The sequence below is a fragment of the Heterodontus francisci genome, chromosome 11, assembly GCF_036365525.1.
Source record: "Heterodontus francisci isolate sHetFra1 chromosome 11, sHetFra1.hap1, whole genome shotgun sequence".
Taxonomy (NCBI): Eukaryota; Metazoa; Chordata; class Chondrichthyes; order Heterodontiformes; family Heterodontidae; genus Heterodontus; species Heterodontus francisci.
This window is the reverse complement of record NC_090381.1, coordinates 90,432,387-90,452,614: the sequence shown is the minus strand read 5'-3', so window position 1 is coordinate 90,452,614 and position 20,228 is coordinate 90,432,387.

Here is a 20,228-nt window from a genome sequence, read left to right as displayed (position 1 = left end):
AAGATGCTGTTGATGGAGCCTCAGCAATTTGCTGAAGTGCATCTCGTAGATGGTACACACTGCAGTCACAGTGTGACAGTGATGGAGGGAGTGAATGTTTAAGCTGGTGGTTTGGGTTTAATGAAGCAGCTGCTTTCTCCTGGTTGTTGTCAAGCTTCTTGAGTGTTGTTGGAGCTACACTCATCCAGACAAATGGGGAGTATTCTATCACATTCTGACTTATGTCTTGTAGATGGTGGACAGACTTTGGGGAGTCAGGAGGTGAGTTACTCGCTGCAGAATTCCCAGCCTCTGACCTGCCCTTGTAGCCACAGTATTTTATAGCTGGTCCAGTTAAATTTCTGGTCAATGGTAACACCCAGGATGCTGATCATGTGGGATTCAGCAATGGTAATGCCATTGAATGTCATGGGGACTGGGTTAGATTCTATGTTGTTGGAGATGGTCATTGCCTGGCACTTATGTGATGCAAATGTTGCTTGTCACTTATCAGCCCAAGCCAGAATGTTGTCCAGATCATGCTTCATGTGGACACGGACTACTTCATTATCTGAGGAGTTGATAAAGGAATTGAACATTGTGCAATCATCAGCAAAATTCCCCACTTCTGACCTTATGATGGAAGGAAGGTCATTGATGAAGCAGCTGATTGAATTCCAGCAGTCCCACTTCCAGTGTCCCCAATATACTGCACGATGCTAGATGCAGGCACATGAGGGTGAATTTCCACAAGAGGGTTTACTGTAAATTCAGTGGAAGGGATGTGGAAACCCCAGAAAATTGCCATGAGCACCATTTTTCTGGAGTTTCCATGGTTTTTCTTCTGAAGTTACTAATGACATCACAGGATAGCGCAGGAAAGAGGCACTGAGGTAGATGATCAGCCATGATCTAATTGAATGGCGGAGCAGGCTCGATGGGCTGAATGGCCTACTACTGCTTCTATGTTCCTACGTTATGGTGGAAGATCAGGTGAATCCTCACAAAAAATTCACCCCCCACCCCCTATGCACTTTGAACAAGGCAGAAGTAGTGCCCACGGGATTCTTTATGGCCAGTTTCCTCACAGCAGCTGGTTGGAAACTTGTAGCACGTTGGCTTTCCAATGTCCCATTTTCTGGAAACCGCTTCCTTATACCAATCCTGGTGTGGGAGCCTGCCACTCTATGGTAACTGCCTCATCCCAGGAATTAAGACAGTGTTGAGATACAAGTCTTTGGCACTTCAGGAGCTTCCCTCCTCTATTTTTACAGTTGTGGAGCAGGATCATGGGGATTTGGGGCCATCACATTTAACAGGTTCAAAGTTTTACTGAGTTGGCTTTCCATGTTTTTTGACTTTGTGGGCTATGTAAATACAAATCATGGAGCTTTACCAGACAAATCAAAACTCCCATTAATGTGTGTACATCCCTAGCTGCGGATACCAATAGATCATAAGCTTCTTATTCACTATACAACAGCCATTTCTAAACCTTCACACCCACAACCCTCAAGCAGGACAAACCAACCAATGAGAAATAGAACTGAAATAGAAATCAAAATGCAGCAAATAAAACTGAGTTGCCAGACCTCCTGGCCTGCCTTAGTTTGGACATGTTGGATATAGAGTAATGCATCAGATAGATTTTAAAATACAGATCAAATTGTGTAAACTGCCTCAAGATTCTAAAGACATTCAGAATCGTTTCCCCACATCCCACAGTAATACAACTGAAAAGGTTAATCTCAATGCACACCTCCCTTCCTTTCCTAGTGGCATAATGTTCTGTATTATAATCATAGCAACAACTGTAGCTGATGTATAGCAATCGAGGGAGTATTAACTACTGGGGGAAGAAAACATCCCAGCTTTAAAGTTGTGGATCTGGAAAAGACCCACAATGGACACTCAATCAAATCATTTGGCCCTATTCCATATGAAATGAATACTTTTAAATCCTACTAGACAAGTGTGACCTTTGTGTAGTGCAATGATTTGAAGCCTGTGGTAGTTTTGGAATGGTTATGCTCAAAACATTCTCCTCTCCCAATAAACACGGAAACAAGAATCCTCTTGTGAAACTTCCTTCACTGTTTTGGTTGAAAAAGTATTTGATTAACTGCAAAATTTATATCTAGTTGAGTGCATTGATCTCGGACACATAAAGACTGGACATCATTCCATTGGAACAGAGAAGAGACGAAAAGTGCTAGCTCATGTGTTTTTTAATCCCGTTAAGATAGGCTTAGATAATTTGATGTTCCTGCATTACTCCAAACTACATTTTCTTAAATCGATTGTACTGTCTGCTTACTGAGTTTGTTTTTCTCAAACTGACATAGTTTGAAGCTTTGATCTTTCCTCATATTGTTTTAAATCCTCCTTTATCCATCTATCTATCTGGCTTGGTTTGCTTAGAACAAAAATTTCAACAAGATCCTTTGTGCCATTGTCAAGTGTGTCCACTCACTCATGTCACACATGATTTATATATAGAGGACACAGGGGAAAGTCAATGCACACAGAGGCGTAGGGTGGCAGACTCAGGGCCTTTTGCCTAGTTTGACAGACTGATGGAATGCACAGTCCACACAACGGCTGACAAGCTTCTTTAAAAGATGCAGACAGCCGTAACTATGTGTTCTCCCTGCCTCGTGTCAACATGTGAATCGCAAGTAGGAAAACCTGTGATGAAAGCACTGGAGCTGTGACCTGCCCTTGCTCTTTACCAGTAGTTACACAGTTAGCCTTCACATTTAATCTTATTTGGCCCTCTTGACAACTGTGGCAACCTCTGTTTTTCAGTTAAATAAATTCCATTTGTCTGATCAATGGTCACGGAACAGAAGCTGCGGCAGTCCAGAAGATGTTCCCAACTGTTTTAAGTGAGAGCCTGTTGGATCATTGCAGCACTTTGTTGTGCATTGGGACAGAAAACTAGAAAAAGTGAGACAAAAGCAAAGTACTGCAGATACTGAAAATCTGAAATAAAAAGAGAAAATGCTGGAAATACTCAGCAGGTCAGCCAGCATGTGTGGAGTGAGAAACAGAGTTAACAGCTGGAATTTTTCCTGCTCGGTGGCAAGCTTCAAAAACGGCATGGCGCATGCGCAGGATGTGCACCACGGAGCCGCCGCGATATTTAAGTGGCTGGGGCAGGCCGCTCCCCCCATCCCAATGACGTGGAGGGGGCGGGCGCTGCATTTCCAGCAACAGTGTCCAGCACCACTGTGTAGGTGCCGGCACCATTTTTAAAGGGCTTCAAGCCCTTCCAAGTCATTTAAATTTTTAAAGTGGTATGAATTGTAAATTAAAAAGGAAAAACTTGATTAAAGTTTTAACACCCTCTCCCACCACCCAATGACAAAACAAATTATTACTTGCCCTCCACCCCACTCAAGAAAATTTACCTTGCATTCCCGACCTTCCCCCCCACCAGTTTACACACTTTGAACCTTACCCCTTCCCATCACTCCCGAAACTAATTAAAACGGTTTCATCTCGCTCTCCCCTGCTGCCCTGAAAACTTTCTTCCTCCCCCCTCTCCACCATTGTCCCGCATCGGATCTCTGGTCGGAGATTCGAAGGCGCAGGATTCCTGGCAACCAGCCAGAATATGGCAGCGGGACAGCCTACAGGCGCAAGTAGGTAATTAATTCATTAATTTAAATATTTAAATCCTGCTCCCATCACCGAGCAGCAGGAGGGCCATCACGAGGCCTCTCCGCCGCCAATAATATGGGGTGGAACCTTCTCGATGTCAAGGCCCTTGGCGGGCCTCTCCCGGAGGCATTTTCTGGACCTCCCTGACATGACGCCCGACATTGGGGAGCCGGTAAAATTCACCCAGTAATCTCCCAGGCTCCCGGGAGAAACAAATACACATAGGAAAAAGATAGGGCCAGTAATGTAGGATTACATAGGATTCCATAGGATATATGACACAGAAACAGGCCATTCAGCCCAACCAGTCCATGACTTCATTTATGCTCCACTTGAGCCTCCTTGCATCTTTCCTTGTCTAAATCTATCATCGTAATCCTCTATTCCCTTCTTCCTCATATGCTTGTCCGGCTCCCCCTTAAATGCATCTATACTATTCACTTCAGCCACTCCTTGTGGTAGTGATTTCCACATTCTCTCCACTCTTTGGGTAAATAAATTTCTTCTGAGTTCCGTATTGGCAAAGAGGTAAATAGCGAACAGATGGTACAAAACAGGAAACGTTGCTTTCAGGTATGAAACTTTTTGGAAGATTTTTGTCTGCTTTTACAGACAGCATTTTAATTTGGAGACAGTGTTAGAGACATATAGGAAGCTTGTACAGTGTATACTCACACATTGATCTCTCCAAAATAACCATCCAATCAAACAAATTTTTAATCTCGGATCATTGCAGAGAAGATTCCTCTGAAAGGAACGCAATCCCAGATCCTTGATCACGCATTATCACTGCACTACTAATCAAAATGGCATTGTCTATGCCCATCTACCATTGGCTACTCAGTTGTAGGTGCTGTCAAAGATACAGAAGCATCTGTCAATGTCATGGGAAACAAAACATTCAACAAACTACAGGATTGCCCCATTCTGTGCAAACCAGGGAATACAAAAGTTTTCCCTTACAACAGTGACAAACTGCTGAAAATCTTCGGGACTTTTGAAATGCCAGTCTCATTCAAAGACACTAGAACAAATGCTGTATTCTATGTTATATCTGGAGAAAGTGACAGGCTTATCAGTTTCCACACAGCAACAGATCTGCACATGATTGCAGTCACATAGCAATTACTACGCATAACAAAACATTCTCAAACTGTATGCTGATTGTTTCACTGGTATCGGCAAGTTGAAAGGTATTACATGCAAGCTGCATGTAGATCCTAATGTGCCCCCAGTCGCGCATCAACAGCAACACATACCATGTCAGGAAACATACAGAGAAGGAACTTCAACACCTACTTGACCTTGACATTATTGAGAAAGTTCGGAAAGAGCCTACCCCTTGGGTCCCATCCATACAAGTTCTGTTTAAAGTAATAATCGATCATAAACCATTAGTGAGCTTGTGCAACAATCCACATAACAAACCACCCACTTGAATGGAATGTTGGATACTCAGATTACAAGAGTACAAGTTCCATGTTGAGTATCAGCCAGGAAAGTTCAATCCAGTGGACCATCTTTTGCAACATCCGCTGCCGACAGTTGGTCCTACTGGTCATGAGAAAAAGGTTGCTGAAACATCTTAACTACACAAGCATAAATGTTGCTAGAACTAGCTGACATCAAAGCAGCAACAAAACAAGTTGAGGCTTTGCAATTTTGTTTTATATTCTTCTATGGGATGTGGCAAGGCCAGTATTCATTGTCCATCCTTAATTGTCCTTGACAACTGAATGGCTTGCTAGGTAATTTCAGAGGGCAGTTCTTTTTTTTATTCTTTCATGGGATGTGGGCGCTGCTGGCAAGGCCAGCATTTATTGCCCGTCCCGAATTGCCCTTAACAACTGAGTGACTTGCTAGGCCATTTCAGAGGGTAGTTACGAGTCAACCACATTGCTGTCGGTCTGGAGTCACATGTAGGCCAGACCAGGTAAGGATGGCAGATTTCCTTCCCTCAAGGACATTATTGAACCAGATGGGTTTTTTTGACAATCGATGATAGTTTCATCGCACCATTACTGAGACTAGCTTTCAATTCCAGATTTTTTAATTAATTAATTGAGTTTATTAATTATTTGAATTTAAATCCCACCAGCTGCTGTGGTGGAATTGGAACCCATGCCCCCAGGGCATTAGCCTGGGCTTCTGGATTACTAGCCCACTGATATTACCACTAAGCCATCGCCTCCCCTCGTAATTCTGTAAGAAGGTTATGGAATCACAAAACTGGAAAGACGTGATCGAGAAAGCGTCTACAAATGAAATTGCTCACACTCTACAATGTTTGAAATGACCTCACCGTTACAACTGCATCTGATCTCGTATTACGCAACAACTGTGTTGCTATTCCACACTCATTGAGGGAATGTGTTGTCAATATAGCACATGAAGGACACCAGGGAATTGTCAAAAACAAACAACTGCTGAGGGAAAAGATATGATTCCCAGGAATTGACCGCATGGTAGAGAACAAAATCAGTCAGGGCTTGCCATGTCAAGTAACCACAATGTCAAATCTTCATGATCCTCTCAAGATGTCCGAACTACCTCCAGGAGCATGGATTGACGTTAGTATTGACTTCACAGATTTGCCCATAGGTGAGCAGCTGCTTGTTGACGACTACAGCAGATTCCCAATCTTGGAATTAGTTCCGTCAACTTCAATGAAAGCAGTCATCACAAAGATGACCAGATCTTCGCCTTGTTTGGAATCCCTCAAACAGTAAGAAGTGATAATGGACCCCCATTCAACAGCGATGAGTTCAGAAAATTTGCCAACTACCTAGGATTCACTCATAGGAAAATCACACCCCATAGGCCGAGAGCTAATGGAGTCATCAAAAGATTTATGCGAACCTTGAAAGAAGTGATAAGTATTGCTACAAATGAGAACAAGTCATGAAAGCAAGAATAATATCACTTTTTTCGTAATTACAGAGTGACTCTTCACTCAACTACTGGAAAACCTCCAGCTACGCTCATCCTACTGGAACAGGTGTATCTGTGCTACCCAGTGGAGCTAAGGATCAATGCACGCGAGTGCAATCAAGAACAGAAGGATCGAATGAAAGTATATGCAGAGTGAAACATGAAACACCACACCCCCAGTTATCTACCAACCATCTCTGTTCATCAGGACTCATACTTAATATTCATATGCTTCACTGCACCCTCATACACTTGGCACTGCTGCAACCTTCACACACACAATTCACAGCTTGCACACACAGTCAGCCATTCAACCATGACAGCCACATCATCCAAACAGATTGCATGACACTCACTGAAACACTTGCCTCTTTCTTGCAGGACAAGTTGCCGCATAACCGAAGGCAGCAGGAGCTAATTTGGAGGGTGTCAGGTGGCTTGCACATCCTAACCCTCATGGAGGAGGCAGTGTTGGCCATTATTAGGATGCCCATTGCTAAGGGCGTGACCAGCAGAGGCACTGAAACCATTAATAATTACAGTATCGTTATACATAATCCTCTGTTTCACATCCCCCTCTCTTTCATCCCACAATCTCTTCTGATTTACAAGATGCAGATGATGTATACATGCTCCTCTTACTTTCCCTGCCCTCCCTTCATCACAACCTTACCTTTGTGCCTTCCTTCTTTCAGATAACTAAGAACTGCAACCTGGCCAGGCAGTGGAGGAACAAGAAGAAGAGAGTGAGGATGAAGAAGCACTGTCACTCTATTTCACACTCACAGCCACTAGCTCAAATATTGACACTATCATAATTAAAAGGAGATCTGTAAGTGATGTGACACTAGGCACAAGTGGCCTGCAATCTAGGCCAGGTCGTAAGGATAGCCCAGGTGCTGGCTCACCAGAAGGCGAGTTTCACATGAGTTCTGCTGCAAAGGTCTCAGATTAGCACTTTGATGGGACAGCATACAGAAGAAGATTGACTAATAATAGAAAATAAAAAGATGGCTGATGAATTGAACAGGTATTTTGCATCGGTCTTCACCATAGAGGAGACAAGTAACATCCCAGAAATAGCTGTAAATCAGGCAATAGAAGAGAGGGAGGAACTCAAGAAAATTACAATCACCAGGGAAGGAGTACTGAACAAATTGTTGGAGTTGCGGGCTGACAAGTCCCAGGGTCCTGATGGACTTCATCCTAGGGTCTCAAAAGAAGTGGCTAGTGAGATAGTTGATGCATTAATTTTAATTTTCCAAAATTCCCTAGTTTCGGGGAAGGTTCTATTAGATTGGAAAATTGGTAACTCCTTTATTCAAAAAGGGAGGGAGACAGAAAGCAGGAAATTACAAGCCAGTTAGCTAATATCTGACATAGGGAAAATGTTAGAAGCTATTATTAAAGATGTTATAGCAGGGCACTTAGAAAAATTCAAGATAATCTGGCAGAGTCAACAAGGTTTTGTGAAAGGGGAATCATGTATAACCAATTTATTGGAGTTCTTTGAAAAAGCAACATGTGCTGTGGAAAAAGTGGAATGGGTGGATGTATTGTACTTGGATTTCCAGAAGGCATTTGATAAGGTGCCACATCAAAAGTTATTGCAGAAAATAAAAGTTCATGGCGTAGGGGGTTAACATATTGGCATGGATAGAAGATTAGCTAGCTAATAGGAAACAGGCATAAATGGGCCAATTATGCTGGGCAAGTTGTAACGAGTGGTGTGCCGTAGGGATCAGTGCTAGGACCTCAACTTTTTACAATTTTATAAATGACTTGAAGGGACCAAAGGTATGGTTGCTAAATTTGCTGATGACATAAAGATAGGTAGGAAATTAAGTTGTGAAGAGGACATAAGGAGGCTACAAAGGGATTACAGATAGGATAAGTGAATGGGCAAAGATCTGGCAAATGGAGTATAATGTGGGAAAATGTGAAATTGTCAATTTTGGCAAGAAGAATAAAAAAGAAGCATATTATCTAAATGGTGAGAGATTGCAGAGCTCTGAGATGCAGAGGGATCTGGGTGGCCTAGTGCATGAATTGCAAAAGGTTAGTATGCTGGTACAGCACGTAATTAGGAAAGCTAATAGAATGCTATCGTTTATTGCAAGGGAAATTGAATACAAAATTAGGGAGGTTATGCTTCAGTTATACAGGGCATTGGTGAGACCACATCTGGAGTACTGTGTACAGTATTGGTCTCCTTATTAAAGGAGGGATGTAAATACATTGGAAGCAGTTCAAAGAAGGTTTATTAGACTAATACCGGGAATGGGCAGGTTGTCTTATGAGGAAAGGTTAGACAAGCTAGGCTTGTATCTGCTGCAATTTAGAAGAGTAAGAGGCGACTTGATTGAAACAGAGAAGATTCTGAGAGGTCTTGACAAGGTGGATGTGAAGGATGTTGCCTCTTGTGAGAGAATCTAGAACTAGGGGTCACTGTTTAAAATTAAGGGGTCACCCATTTAAGACAGAGTTGAGGAGAAATTCTTTCTCTCACAGGTCATGAATTTTTGGAACTCTCTTCCTCAAAAGGTGGTGGAAACAGAGGCTTTGAATATTTTTAAGGTAGATGTAGATAGGTTCTTGATAAGCAAGGGGTTGAAAAGTTATTGGCGATAGGCGGGAATGTGGAATTGAGGTTACAAACAGATCAGCCATCATCTTTGTAGTGTTTGATTGCTCAGGGTTTGATTGTATCAGTCTGTCCACTATCTGTGTTCACTGTGTTTGATTGCTTAAGCCTCAGGTGGATCTGCCAAGCAAATGTCAAACTAAGATACTGCTAGAAGGTTCCGCAGAATACTGGCTGCTCTCAAGACATGTATTGAAACCCTTGTAAATAAACCAGTTGGTTATATAACACTAGTATGATATCTGCATTGCTCTGAATTAAATCAGATATTACAAACTAAACCCAGTAACCCAGCATAAACATAACAAAAATGTGGCCATGAAAGATGAATCAACAAAATCTGATGTTACCAGTTCCAGAACCTTTTCTTCCAATGCCAGGAAATCCTCCTTTGTGTTGGGAGGAATGGATTTCGGGGTTCAAGACCTACTTGCTCACTACAGGGATGGACAGCGCAGATATAGCAGCAAACCGTTATAAAGCAGTACTTGTACATTCTCTCGGAGCAGAGGACAGTGAGTCTTCAAGCAGCTCACAAAAGATGCATCTACATTTGATACAACAGGAAATGCTCTCGAAAAATACTTCAGGCAAAAGAAATGTGTGATGATAGAGTGATACGCATTCCGCCAGAGATCCCAGGGACACGGTGAATCCATTAACCAATGCGTAACAGCACTTGCTGTCTACATGTAAATTTGGCACTGTGATGAAAACCATACCTGCAAAGAATGAGGCATATTAATTTTGTCATGTGGAACATTAATTGTAAACTCTTACTGGACTGAAAACATGGCTGCACCTGCATTCTAACAGGACAGTGGCGGGAAACATTTGCATTCTAAGAGACAGTTGCCTGGAGAGGACGATGGATCTGCTCCCTGATTCAATTAACCAAATGGATTTTGATCACAAGACATTGACTGTGTGAAAGCCAGCATTCCAGCCCCTGACTGAGGATGTCTACCAAGATTGAAAGAATCCACAAAACCTCATCGGGCAGGTTGTTGAAAACAAGAAGATAGTCACATGACTGGCCTGCTGGCATAGGTTTGGTTTGAATTGTGTTCACAGAACTGTTGAGATCAGACTGCAACTGAACTTGAAGAGAGAGCATCTCCCTCTCTCTCTCTCTCTCTCATCAAAAGAAGAAACTGCAACTGGATTTCAAGAGGACAGAAAACCATCAAAACAATTTTGAAAGAGTGTACTGGGCCCCAATGAGATGGCAAGATCGAACTGCAATCAAAGAGTTTACACCAAATTCAAAAGACAGTAAATGAACTCTAGCTATTGCTTCAAACCTTTCCCCTTGATTCTTTCTCCTTTTAAGTCTCTATCCGTGTGTGTGTTTATCGCATGTGCATGCTAGCATGGTCAAGTCACCTATTTTTAGTAGTTTTAACCGAATTACAGTTTTAAGGTTAATAAACTTACACCTTTCTTATTTAAATCTAAGAAAACCTGTCTGGTTGATTTCTTTGCCATTACAATTGGAGAGCAGTGAACAAGGATTCACTGAGGGGAAGCTAAAAACACGGTGCTTTAAAAATTAAAACCTGTTACGGTCACACCAGGGAAAGGCTGAGAGGGAACCCCTTGACCCCTTTCTCACCTGGTTGTAATAGGCACACTAACCAATGAACTAATTTGTGAACGATTAATTGAAAAGACTTCAATTCCACGAATTAGGGAATGTCTTCGCTTGGAGGATGATGATGTAACCTTGGAAAAAGCTATGACCTTAGCAGTCCAGATCGAATCTGCCATGTTAGACTCAAAGAGGTTACAGACACATGCACCCTTAGACTCAGGGTTGCAGACACAGCTTGCCCAACCAGATTCAACGCAAGGGTTAAGGACAATAAGGTCTTAGCAACTACATCAAAATGTGCCCTACGATAGTCAGGTACCTTCAAAACTGTGCCCAAATTGTGGAACTGCTCATCAAGTCAAAATGCCACGTTCAGCTTGAGGGAAAAAGTGGAACCATTTTGCAGAGATGTGCAGGTCATCAAAGGAAAAGACTTCATTGGTTTGACACATAGGGGAGTCTCTTCCTGAGAGTGAAGTACAACATGTATATTCCATCGCAAAAACTAAAGCACCAGGTCACTTTAAGGAGTGCTCAGTCGAGATTGCAGGCATCTCGGTGTCACTTCTTATCGATGTTGGCTCGAAAGTATCTATTTTGAGTGACAAACTCTACCTTCAGTATTTTTCACAATTCTCTCTCACTCCTGCAACAGACACTCTTCAAGCTTAAGACAACACTATCATTCCAGTTTCGGGATGATCACAGTTCCAGTACACTACAAAAATGTCACAGGTTCACTTTCTATGTCGCTAAAGGCTGAAGCCTTATGGGTGTAAACCTTTTTGATGGGCTTGGATTCAAACTTTAAGACCCCACCGGAGCACATATTAATGGGATTGATAACGCAGATTATACATGCAAGTATCAACCTTTATCTACTGGATTTGGGGAGATCAAAGGGTACTGTCATGCTCCTCGCATCAACGCATGAATTTGACCAGTTTCACAAAGTTTGAGACGGTTGCCGTTTGCAATCTATGCTGAAGTGTCACATAAACTGAAACAACTAGAAACAGATGGGATCATTGAACAAATTGACTCGTCACCATGAATATCTAATCTAGTCATTGCAAGATGAAAAAATGGCGAACTTTGACTATGCATTGACCTAAAGGCAGTCAACAAAGATATCATACCAGACAAGTATCCACTTACTACAATTCAAGAACTGTCAGCATCATTTCATGACTCCACAGTTTTCAGAAAGCTTGATATGCGACAGAATTATCTTCAAATAATTCTAGCAGAACAAAGCCGATATCTTACAGCTTTTGTTACTCATGAAGGTGTGTTTCAGTACCGCAGAATGCCCTATTGATTAAGTTCAGCACCTAACGCATTCCAGAAGATGGTTTATTTAGTCTTGTCGGATGTTGAGGGGATGCTCAACCTACTTGAGGTCGTGTTGTCAACAGATGGGACAAAACTGAACATGATTAATGATTATCAGCAGCGCTGACTCGACTTGTAAAACACAATTTGACACTCAACAAGGACAAATGCATATTTGTGGCACAGAATCACAGAATCACAGAATAATACAGTGCAGAAGAGGCCCTTCGGCCCATCGAGTCTGCACCGATGCATTAAAACACCTGACCAGTCTAGCTAATCCCATTTGCCAGCACTTGACCCATAGCCTTGAATATTATGAAGTGCCAAGTGCTCATCCAAGTACTTTCGAAAGGATGTGAGGCAACCTGCCTCTACCACCCTCCCAGGCAGGGCATTCCAGACCGTCACCACCCTCTGGGTAAAAAGTTTTTCCTCAAATCCCCCTTAAACCTCCCTACCCTCACCTTAAACTTGTGATCCCTGTAACTGACCCTTCAACTAAGGGGAACAGCTGCTCCCTATCCACCCTGTCCATGCCCCTCATAATCTTGTACACCTCGATCAGGTCACCCCTCAGTTTTCTCTGCTCCAGTGAAAACAACCCAAGCCTATCCAACCTCTCTTCATAGCTTAAATGTTCCATCCCAGGCAACATCCTGGTGAATCGCCTCTGCACCCCCTCCAATGCAATCACATCCTTCCTATAATGTGGCGACCAGAATTGCACACAGTATTCCAGCTGTGGCCTTACCAAAGTTCTATACAACTCCAACATGACCTTCCTGCTTTTGTAATCTATGCCTCGATTGATAAAGGCAAGTGTCCCATATGCCTTTTTCACCACCCTATTAACCTGCCCTTCTGCCTTCAGAGATCTATGGACAAACATGCCAAGGTCCCTTTGTTCCTCGGAACTTCCCAGGCCATTCATTGAATACTTCTGTGTCACATTACTCCTTCCAAAGTGTATCACCTCACACTTTTCAACGTTAAATTCCATCTGCCACTTTTCTGCCCATTTGACCATCCCGTTTATATCTTCCTGTAACCTAAGACACTCCACCTCACTGTTAACCACTCGGCCAATCTTTGTGTCATCCGCGAACTTATTGATCCTACCCACATAGTCATCTATGTCGTTTATATAAATGACAAATAATAGGGGACCCCGCACAGATCCCTGTGGTGCGCCTCTGGACACTGGCTTCCAGTCACTAAAACAGCCGTCTGTCATCACTCTCTGTCTCCTACAGCTAAGTCAATTTTGAATCCACCTTATCAAGTTACCTTGTATCCCATGTGCATTTGCTTTCTTGATAAGTCTCCCATTTGGGACCTTGTCAAAGGCTTTGCTGAAATCCATGTAAACTACATCAACTGCACTACCCTCATCTACATACCTGGTCACATGCTCATAAAATTCAATCAAATTTGTTAGGCATGACCTCTCTCTGACAAAGCCGTGCTGACTACTCCTAATCAAATTTTACCTCTCCAAGTGGTGATAGATAGGCACCCAAGATTAACTTTCTAGGTTACAGAGTGACAGCAGCTGGAGTAAAGCCTGCACACGACAACATCAAAGCCCTTCATGCACTTCCAGTACCATCTAATGTGAAAGAATTGGCATCGTTTCTAGGTACTACCAACTTCTATCATAAATTTGTTCCTAAATACGCAGAGATTGCAGAGCATCTTCGAAAGCTACTTTGTAAAAAGGCTCAATGGCAATGGACTGTCACACAGCAATCAGCATTTGAAACGTGACAGGTGAGGATAGCATCTCCACCAGTCCTCGCACTTTTCAACGCACATGCGGAAATGTATGTCATAATAGATGCGTCGGGAACCGCAATTGGTACTGTACTCTCACAGTCCATTGATGGATGCAAACAACCAGTAGCTTATGTGTCATTCCTGCTGTCGGACACTGAACATAAATATTCTACTGCAGAGCGGGAAGCACTAGCTTGGATCCATGCATGTGAACATTGGCACATGTATCTTTTCAGTAGAAAGTTTACTCTTCGCGTCGATTGCCAAGCCTTGACTACATTATTAGCTACGTCAGCATCAGGTCATCGACCTCTAAGCACCTACAGATGATCAGATCGTCTACATCAGTATAATTTCAAGGCCGAGTACCTTGCGGGTTTATGCACCCAAGTAGCGGATATTCTTAGTCGTAATACTGTCACAGATAGTGTTAGTGACAGCAAAACAATGTGTGACGTTGAACACTACATGATTGCAGTGATTTTTCACGTGACCGCAAATCTGGTTACATGAGAAGAGTGGGAGACAGAGTCTGCAGCAGACGACGTACTGCAGCAAGTAAGTCAATACCTCAAATCTGAGTGGCCTCATGATATAGGGGAAGAACTGATCCTGTTTTACAGAGTATGCAATGAACTCTCATTGTTTGGTGATAACTTTATTGCACATGGCACTCGGGCAGTTATCCCAAAGGCACTACAGCAACGCGTATTGCATAGTTCTTTGAGGGAGTTACATGTGCTGTGGATAAAGGGGAACCGGTAGATGTATTGAACTTAGATTTCCAGACGGCATTTGATAAGGTGCCACAGTGGAAGGTTATTGCAGAAAATAAAAGCTCATGGTGTAGGGGGTTAACATATTGGCATGGATGGAAGATTGGTTAGCTAACAGGAAACAGAGAGTCGGCATAAATGGGTCATTTTCTGGTTGGCAAGATGTAACGAGTGGTGTGCCACAGGGATCTGTGACCTCAACCTTTTACAATTTATATAAATGATTCAGATGAAGGGACCGAAGGTATGGTTGCTAAATGTTCTGATGACACAAAGATAGGTAGGAAAGTAACTTGTGAAGAGGACATAAAGAGGCTACAAAGGGATATAGTTGGTTAATTGTGTGGGCAAATCAGGCAAATGGAGTATAGTGTGGGAAAATGTGAAATTATCCATTTTGGTAGGAAGAATAAATCAGAAGCATATTATCTAAATGTTGAGAGATTGCAGAGCTCTGCGATGCAGAGGGATCTGGGTGTCCTAGTGCATGAATCACAAAAGGTTAGCATGCAGGTACAGCATGTAATTAGGAAAGCTAATAGAATGTTATCGTACATCGCGAGGGGAATTGAATACAAAATTAGAGAGGTTATGCTTCAGCTATACAGGGCATTGGTGGGACCACATCTGGAGTACTGTGTACAGTATTGGTCTCCTTATTTAAAGAAGGATATAAATACGTTGGAGGCAGTTCAGAGAAGGTTTACTAGACTAATATCTGGAATGGGCAGGCTGTCTTGCGAGGAAAGATTGGACAACTAGGCTTGTATCCACTGAAATTTAGAAGAGTAAGAGGCGACTTGATTGAAACATATAAGATCCTGAGGGGTCTTGACGGGGTGGATGTGGAAAGGATGTTTCCCTTTGTGGGAGACTCCCGAACTAGGGGTCACTGTTTAAAAATAAGGGGTCGCCCATTTAAGACAGTGATGAGGAGAAATGTTTTCTCTCAGAGGGTCGTGAGTCTTTGGAATTCTCTTCTTCAAAAGGCAGTGGAAGCAGAGTCTTTAAATATTTTTAAGGCAGATGTAGATAGATTCTTGATAAGCAACGGGTGAAAGGTTATCAGGGGTAGGTGGAAATGTGGAGTAATCAGTTCAGCCATGAATTTATTGAATGGCGGAGCAGGCTCAAGGGGCTGAGTGGCCTACTCCTGCTCCTAATTCGTATGTTCATATGTTCGTATCTTGCCATGAAGGACATCTGGGTGTTGTTAAGATGAAACAACGATCCCATGAAGCAGTCTAGTGGCCAGGAATAGATCGCTGCATAGAAAAGTTCATTAGGAACTGAGTAGCATGTACACTCAGTGAAAAATCTGTTTAACCTTGTCCTGCACCTCAACAACTGACCCCATGGCCAAGAAAACCATGGCAACAACTTCAAGTTGATATTTTTGAAGAAGTGCAAGCAGCCCCTAGGAATCAATGTTTTTTGCCAGTTGTTCACGATCCCCATAGCAAATGGCCGGAAATTGCTACAACAAGTTCCATACAGCCACTTCAGTCATCAACATTCCGGTTAACTTATTTACGAAATGGGGTTTGCCAGAGACCATCACTACAGACAATGGACCGCAGTTTGTTTCACGTCAATTCACAGAATTCCTGGCCAGTTACAGAATCCATCACCAACTGACGTCACAGTACAACCTGCAATCGAATGTTGGCATTGCACAGTTCAACAGGGTGATAAAGGAAAGTCTGAAAGCTAGTATATCGCAGGGGAGAACATTCGCACAGTCCGTTCACATCCTACTCCGCACATACTGATCCATCCCACACTCTCTGACCGGAAAGACACCAGCTGGACTTATGATAGGTATTAACTTTCACATGCCACTGACCATTCTTAAGTCACCACTACTTGTTAACAAGGATGTCAGAGCGAAAGCAGGTAAAATCACAAAGTGACAAGGTAAAGCAAAAGCATACTTTGACAAACGTACAGGCGCAAGGGAACCACAATTTAAAGTTGGAGATTGGGTTCAAATCAAATGGCCAAATCACGACCACAAACTTGCTCCATCAGTATCAGTTCCAAAGCAGATTAAACATTTGCTTGGTACAAATGCTTATCTGTTGGATTACAACAGCAAGTGGAATGCGAGATGTTTGATAGGGAGCAGACCAAGATATTTTGAGGATATTGATTATGAGGATACATTTCCTTTTCCTGTGAATGATGTTGATAATCTGCCTCATCATGCTGATCAAACAGATCCACCAGCTCAAATTCATAGATCTAATTGAAGACCAAAGAGACCTTCCTATCTCAAAGACTATTTCTGTACTTAGAGAAAACAGAAGAGTTGAACACTAAGAAATAACTTGACATATAGATGTTGTTGTTTAGACTACTTTAATTAAAAAATAATGTCTTTGGTCAAAAGGAGGAAAAAGGTAGTGTTTGATCGATCAGGGTTTGATTGTATCCGTCTGTCCACTATCTGTGTTCACTGTGTTTGATTGCTTAAGCCTCCAGTTGGAGCTGCCAAGCAAAGTGAAACTAAGATACTGCTAGAAGCTTCCACAGAATGCTGGCTGCTCTCAATACAGGTACTGAAATCCTGTGAGAACTTTATAGTTTAAGTCTTGTAAATAAACCAGTTGGTTGTTTAACACAAGTGTGATATCTGCATTCCTCTGAGTTAAATCAGATATTACAAACAAAGCCCAGTAACCCAGCGGAAACATAACAATCTTCTTGAATGGCGGAGCAGGTTCGAGGGGCCGAGTGGCCTGCTCCTACTCTTAATTTTTATGTTCATATTTTCGTGCATGCATAACAAAATGCTTGATGCATTCAGAAGGCTGCTAGACAGGTTGTTCTCAATATTGAGAAGCATGGAGGAGTCCGGCACAGATCTTGCAGCCCATTCTTTCAAACCTGGAAGTGGTGGCCAATTGCAGCAGCAGACATGTGGACCATGATACAATATCTCAGATTCCACTGCAGCACAAGCAGCTTCCACCAGAAGTGGAAGCTCAAACTGAAGTTATACAAAGTCAGCATGCGGCCAAGCATGCTTAGGCTGCTGCCATCATCTCTGTGGATACCAGTGTCCAACGGAGCTTTGCAGGTGGCAAAGCAGTTCAGCATTCTGTCCTTCAACAGATTACTAGGATTGCGGAGACGCTGTCCCAGGGGAGTGACAGTCGCTCTAGAGGCCACGAACCTTCCATCCTCTCTCAGCATGACAGCATTTGCGCCTTTAGTACCTTTGCTGTTGACTGTCAGCCATCCAGACCAGACTGCTGCTGCCCATGCCGAGATGGTGTAGTCCGCAGCTGGTCTATCTAGACCCAGAGCTGCTCCAGGTCGTCCTCTAAGGCAATCTGCAGTTTCCTCTATTGAAAGTCAGCAGCCTTCCCCCAGCCATGCTGCAGCTATTCGGGTAGCACTGCCAAGGAGCACTGAGACAGGCAACGGTACACAGAAGACAGGAACTCAGGGAATGCACAAGAGTGATTAATTGACTTTTGTACACAATAGGGAATGATTTCATTTATAAATTTGATATGGAATGTTTATTTTGTGTTGTCTTTCATTTTTGCATTGTGGCCAAGCTGATGTTATGATGGTCAGCGACAGAGGGAAGTTAAGGTGTGGGAATGGGGAATTGGGGTTGCATTCACTGGTATTGCAATCAGATGAGTTGCTCATGGACAGCTAGGCCAGAAAGGGGTTGTTTTGGTTTCCTCCTCCCTTCCTCCTCCTCCTCCTCTTCCTGTGTCATTGTGATGGTGAGATTGTGCAGCATGCAGCAGAACACCATGAATCTTGACACCTGCTCTGTTGAGTACTGCAGGGCTCTTTTTCAGCCATCCAGGCAGCAGAAGTGTGTTTTCAGCACGCCAATGATCTGCTCTATCACATTTTGTGTAGCAGCATGGCTTTCATTTTATACATTGTTTTTTATTTCCAAAATATACTTTATTCATAAAAATCTGTAAAAATTACATTCTCAAACAGTTTAAAACAGCATCAAGTCAAAAAATACAAACAGTGCAAAGCTGATCAGTTTCCTTCAATACAATCATGAGTTGCCTCACAACCCTTCCATTTCATTGTCATGCCATATACATTTTTACATTTACAGCACACAAAATTTTCCCGATACAGTTCGAGGGGTTTCCCATGGATCCAGCCCCTCAGTTCAGCTTGGTGGGGGGGCCTTACACTGTGGTCTTTCCCCATTGAGCCTTTGCTGCGGCTGCCCCAAGCTTAGTGCGTCCCTCAGCACGTAGTCCTGGACCTTGGAATGTGCCAGTCTGCAACATTCGGTGGTGGACAACTCTTTGTGCTGGAAGACCAGCAAGTTTCGGGCAGACCAGAGGGCGTCTTTCACCGAATTGATAGTCCTCCAGCAGCAGTTGATGTTTGTCTTTATACATGCTGCACACTTGTGTATGGGTTGTGCACCAGAGTCATCAGCCCTGTGGTCAGTGAATAGCTCTTGTTACCCAATATTCACCCTCTAGTTTGTCATGGTGGCTCAAATACAGCTGACACATTGGACCACCACAGGGTGAAGACATCAGGACTGCTGCCATGATACCAGGCATTGACCTGCATGATTATCTGCGTATGATCACACACCAGCTGAACATTGAAGGAATGGAATCCCTTTCAGTTTTGGTATACGGCAGAATTTACATGCAGCACTTAGAATGCGATGTTCATGCAGTCAATGACACCCTGCGCCGTGGAGAAGCCTGCAATCCTCACAAAGCCATGTACTCTATCCACCAGCTTCTCTCTGGAAAAAGAGAATGAAATGCAGTTAGCTTTCAATGAATGGAGAGCATCAGCAACAACCCTCACACAAGAGTGGATGGGAAACTGTGAAATGGTGCAAATAACTCCAGCTCCAGCCTGGAAGGAACCAGGCACTAAAAGTTCATCACCACAGTCACCTTCACAGCCACTGGAAATGCAGTCCTTATCCTGCTCTGAGGTTGCAGTTGAGGCTGCAGCAGGTGGGAAATTTTAATAGGGACGTCCTTACTGAACCACAGATGTCACACAAATTGTTCCTCATTAAGCTTCAGTTAGGAGAACTACTCCCTGAACATTCAGGACAGATAGGGGCTCCGGCTGAGAATCCTTCTCCCTCTCTTCCGCTTCCCTCTTCTAGCAGCTTATCCTGCTTTATGTGCCCTCTGTTCATTCTCTGAATCATGCTATATTACAAGGGGGATGCCTACCAGCGCATCCATGTCTGGGAGCAACTATTTTGTGCAGAAGCCTTGAGGTCAGCAAAAACTCCTTCATAACCTTCCACACCACTCTCTGTAGATTTTTGCAACATTGAACAACTATAGAAAGAACCAAACACTTGTAGAATCAAAGCAACAGCCAGAAGTAATCAACCAAAAACAACCTTTAAGTAGTTGATGATCCTTCAAATAGCACTGGTGAGGGTGGGGGGGGGGGGGGGGGGTCCTTCCTGCTATTGAATGCACGTTCAGCTGTGTGAGGTTTAAAGGGGGCATTAGTCAGAGTGTTGAGCTCCAAAATG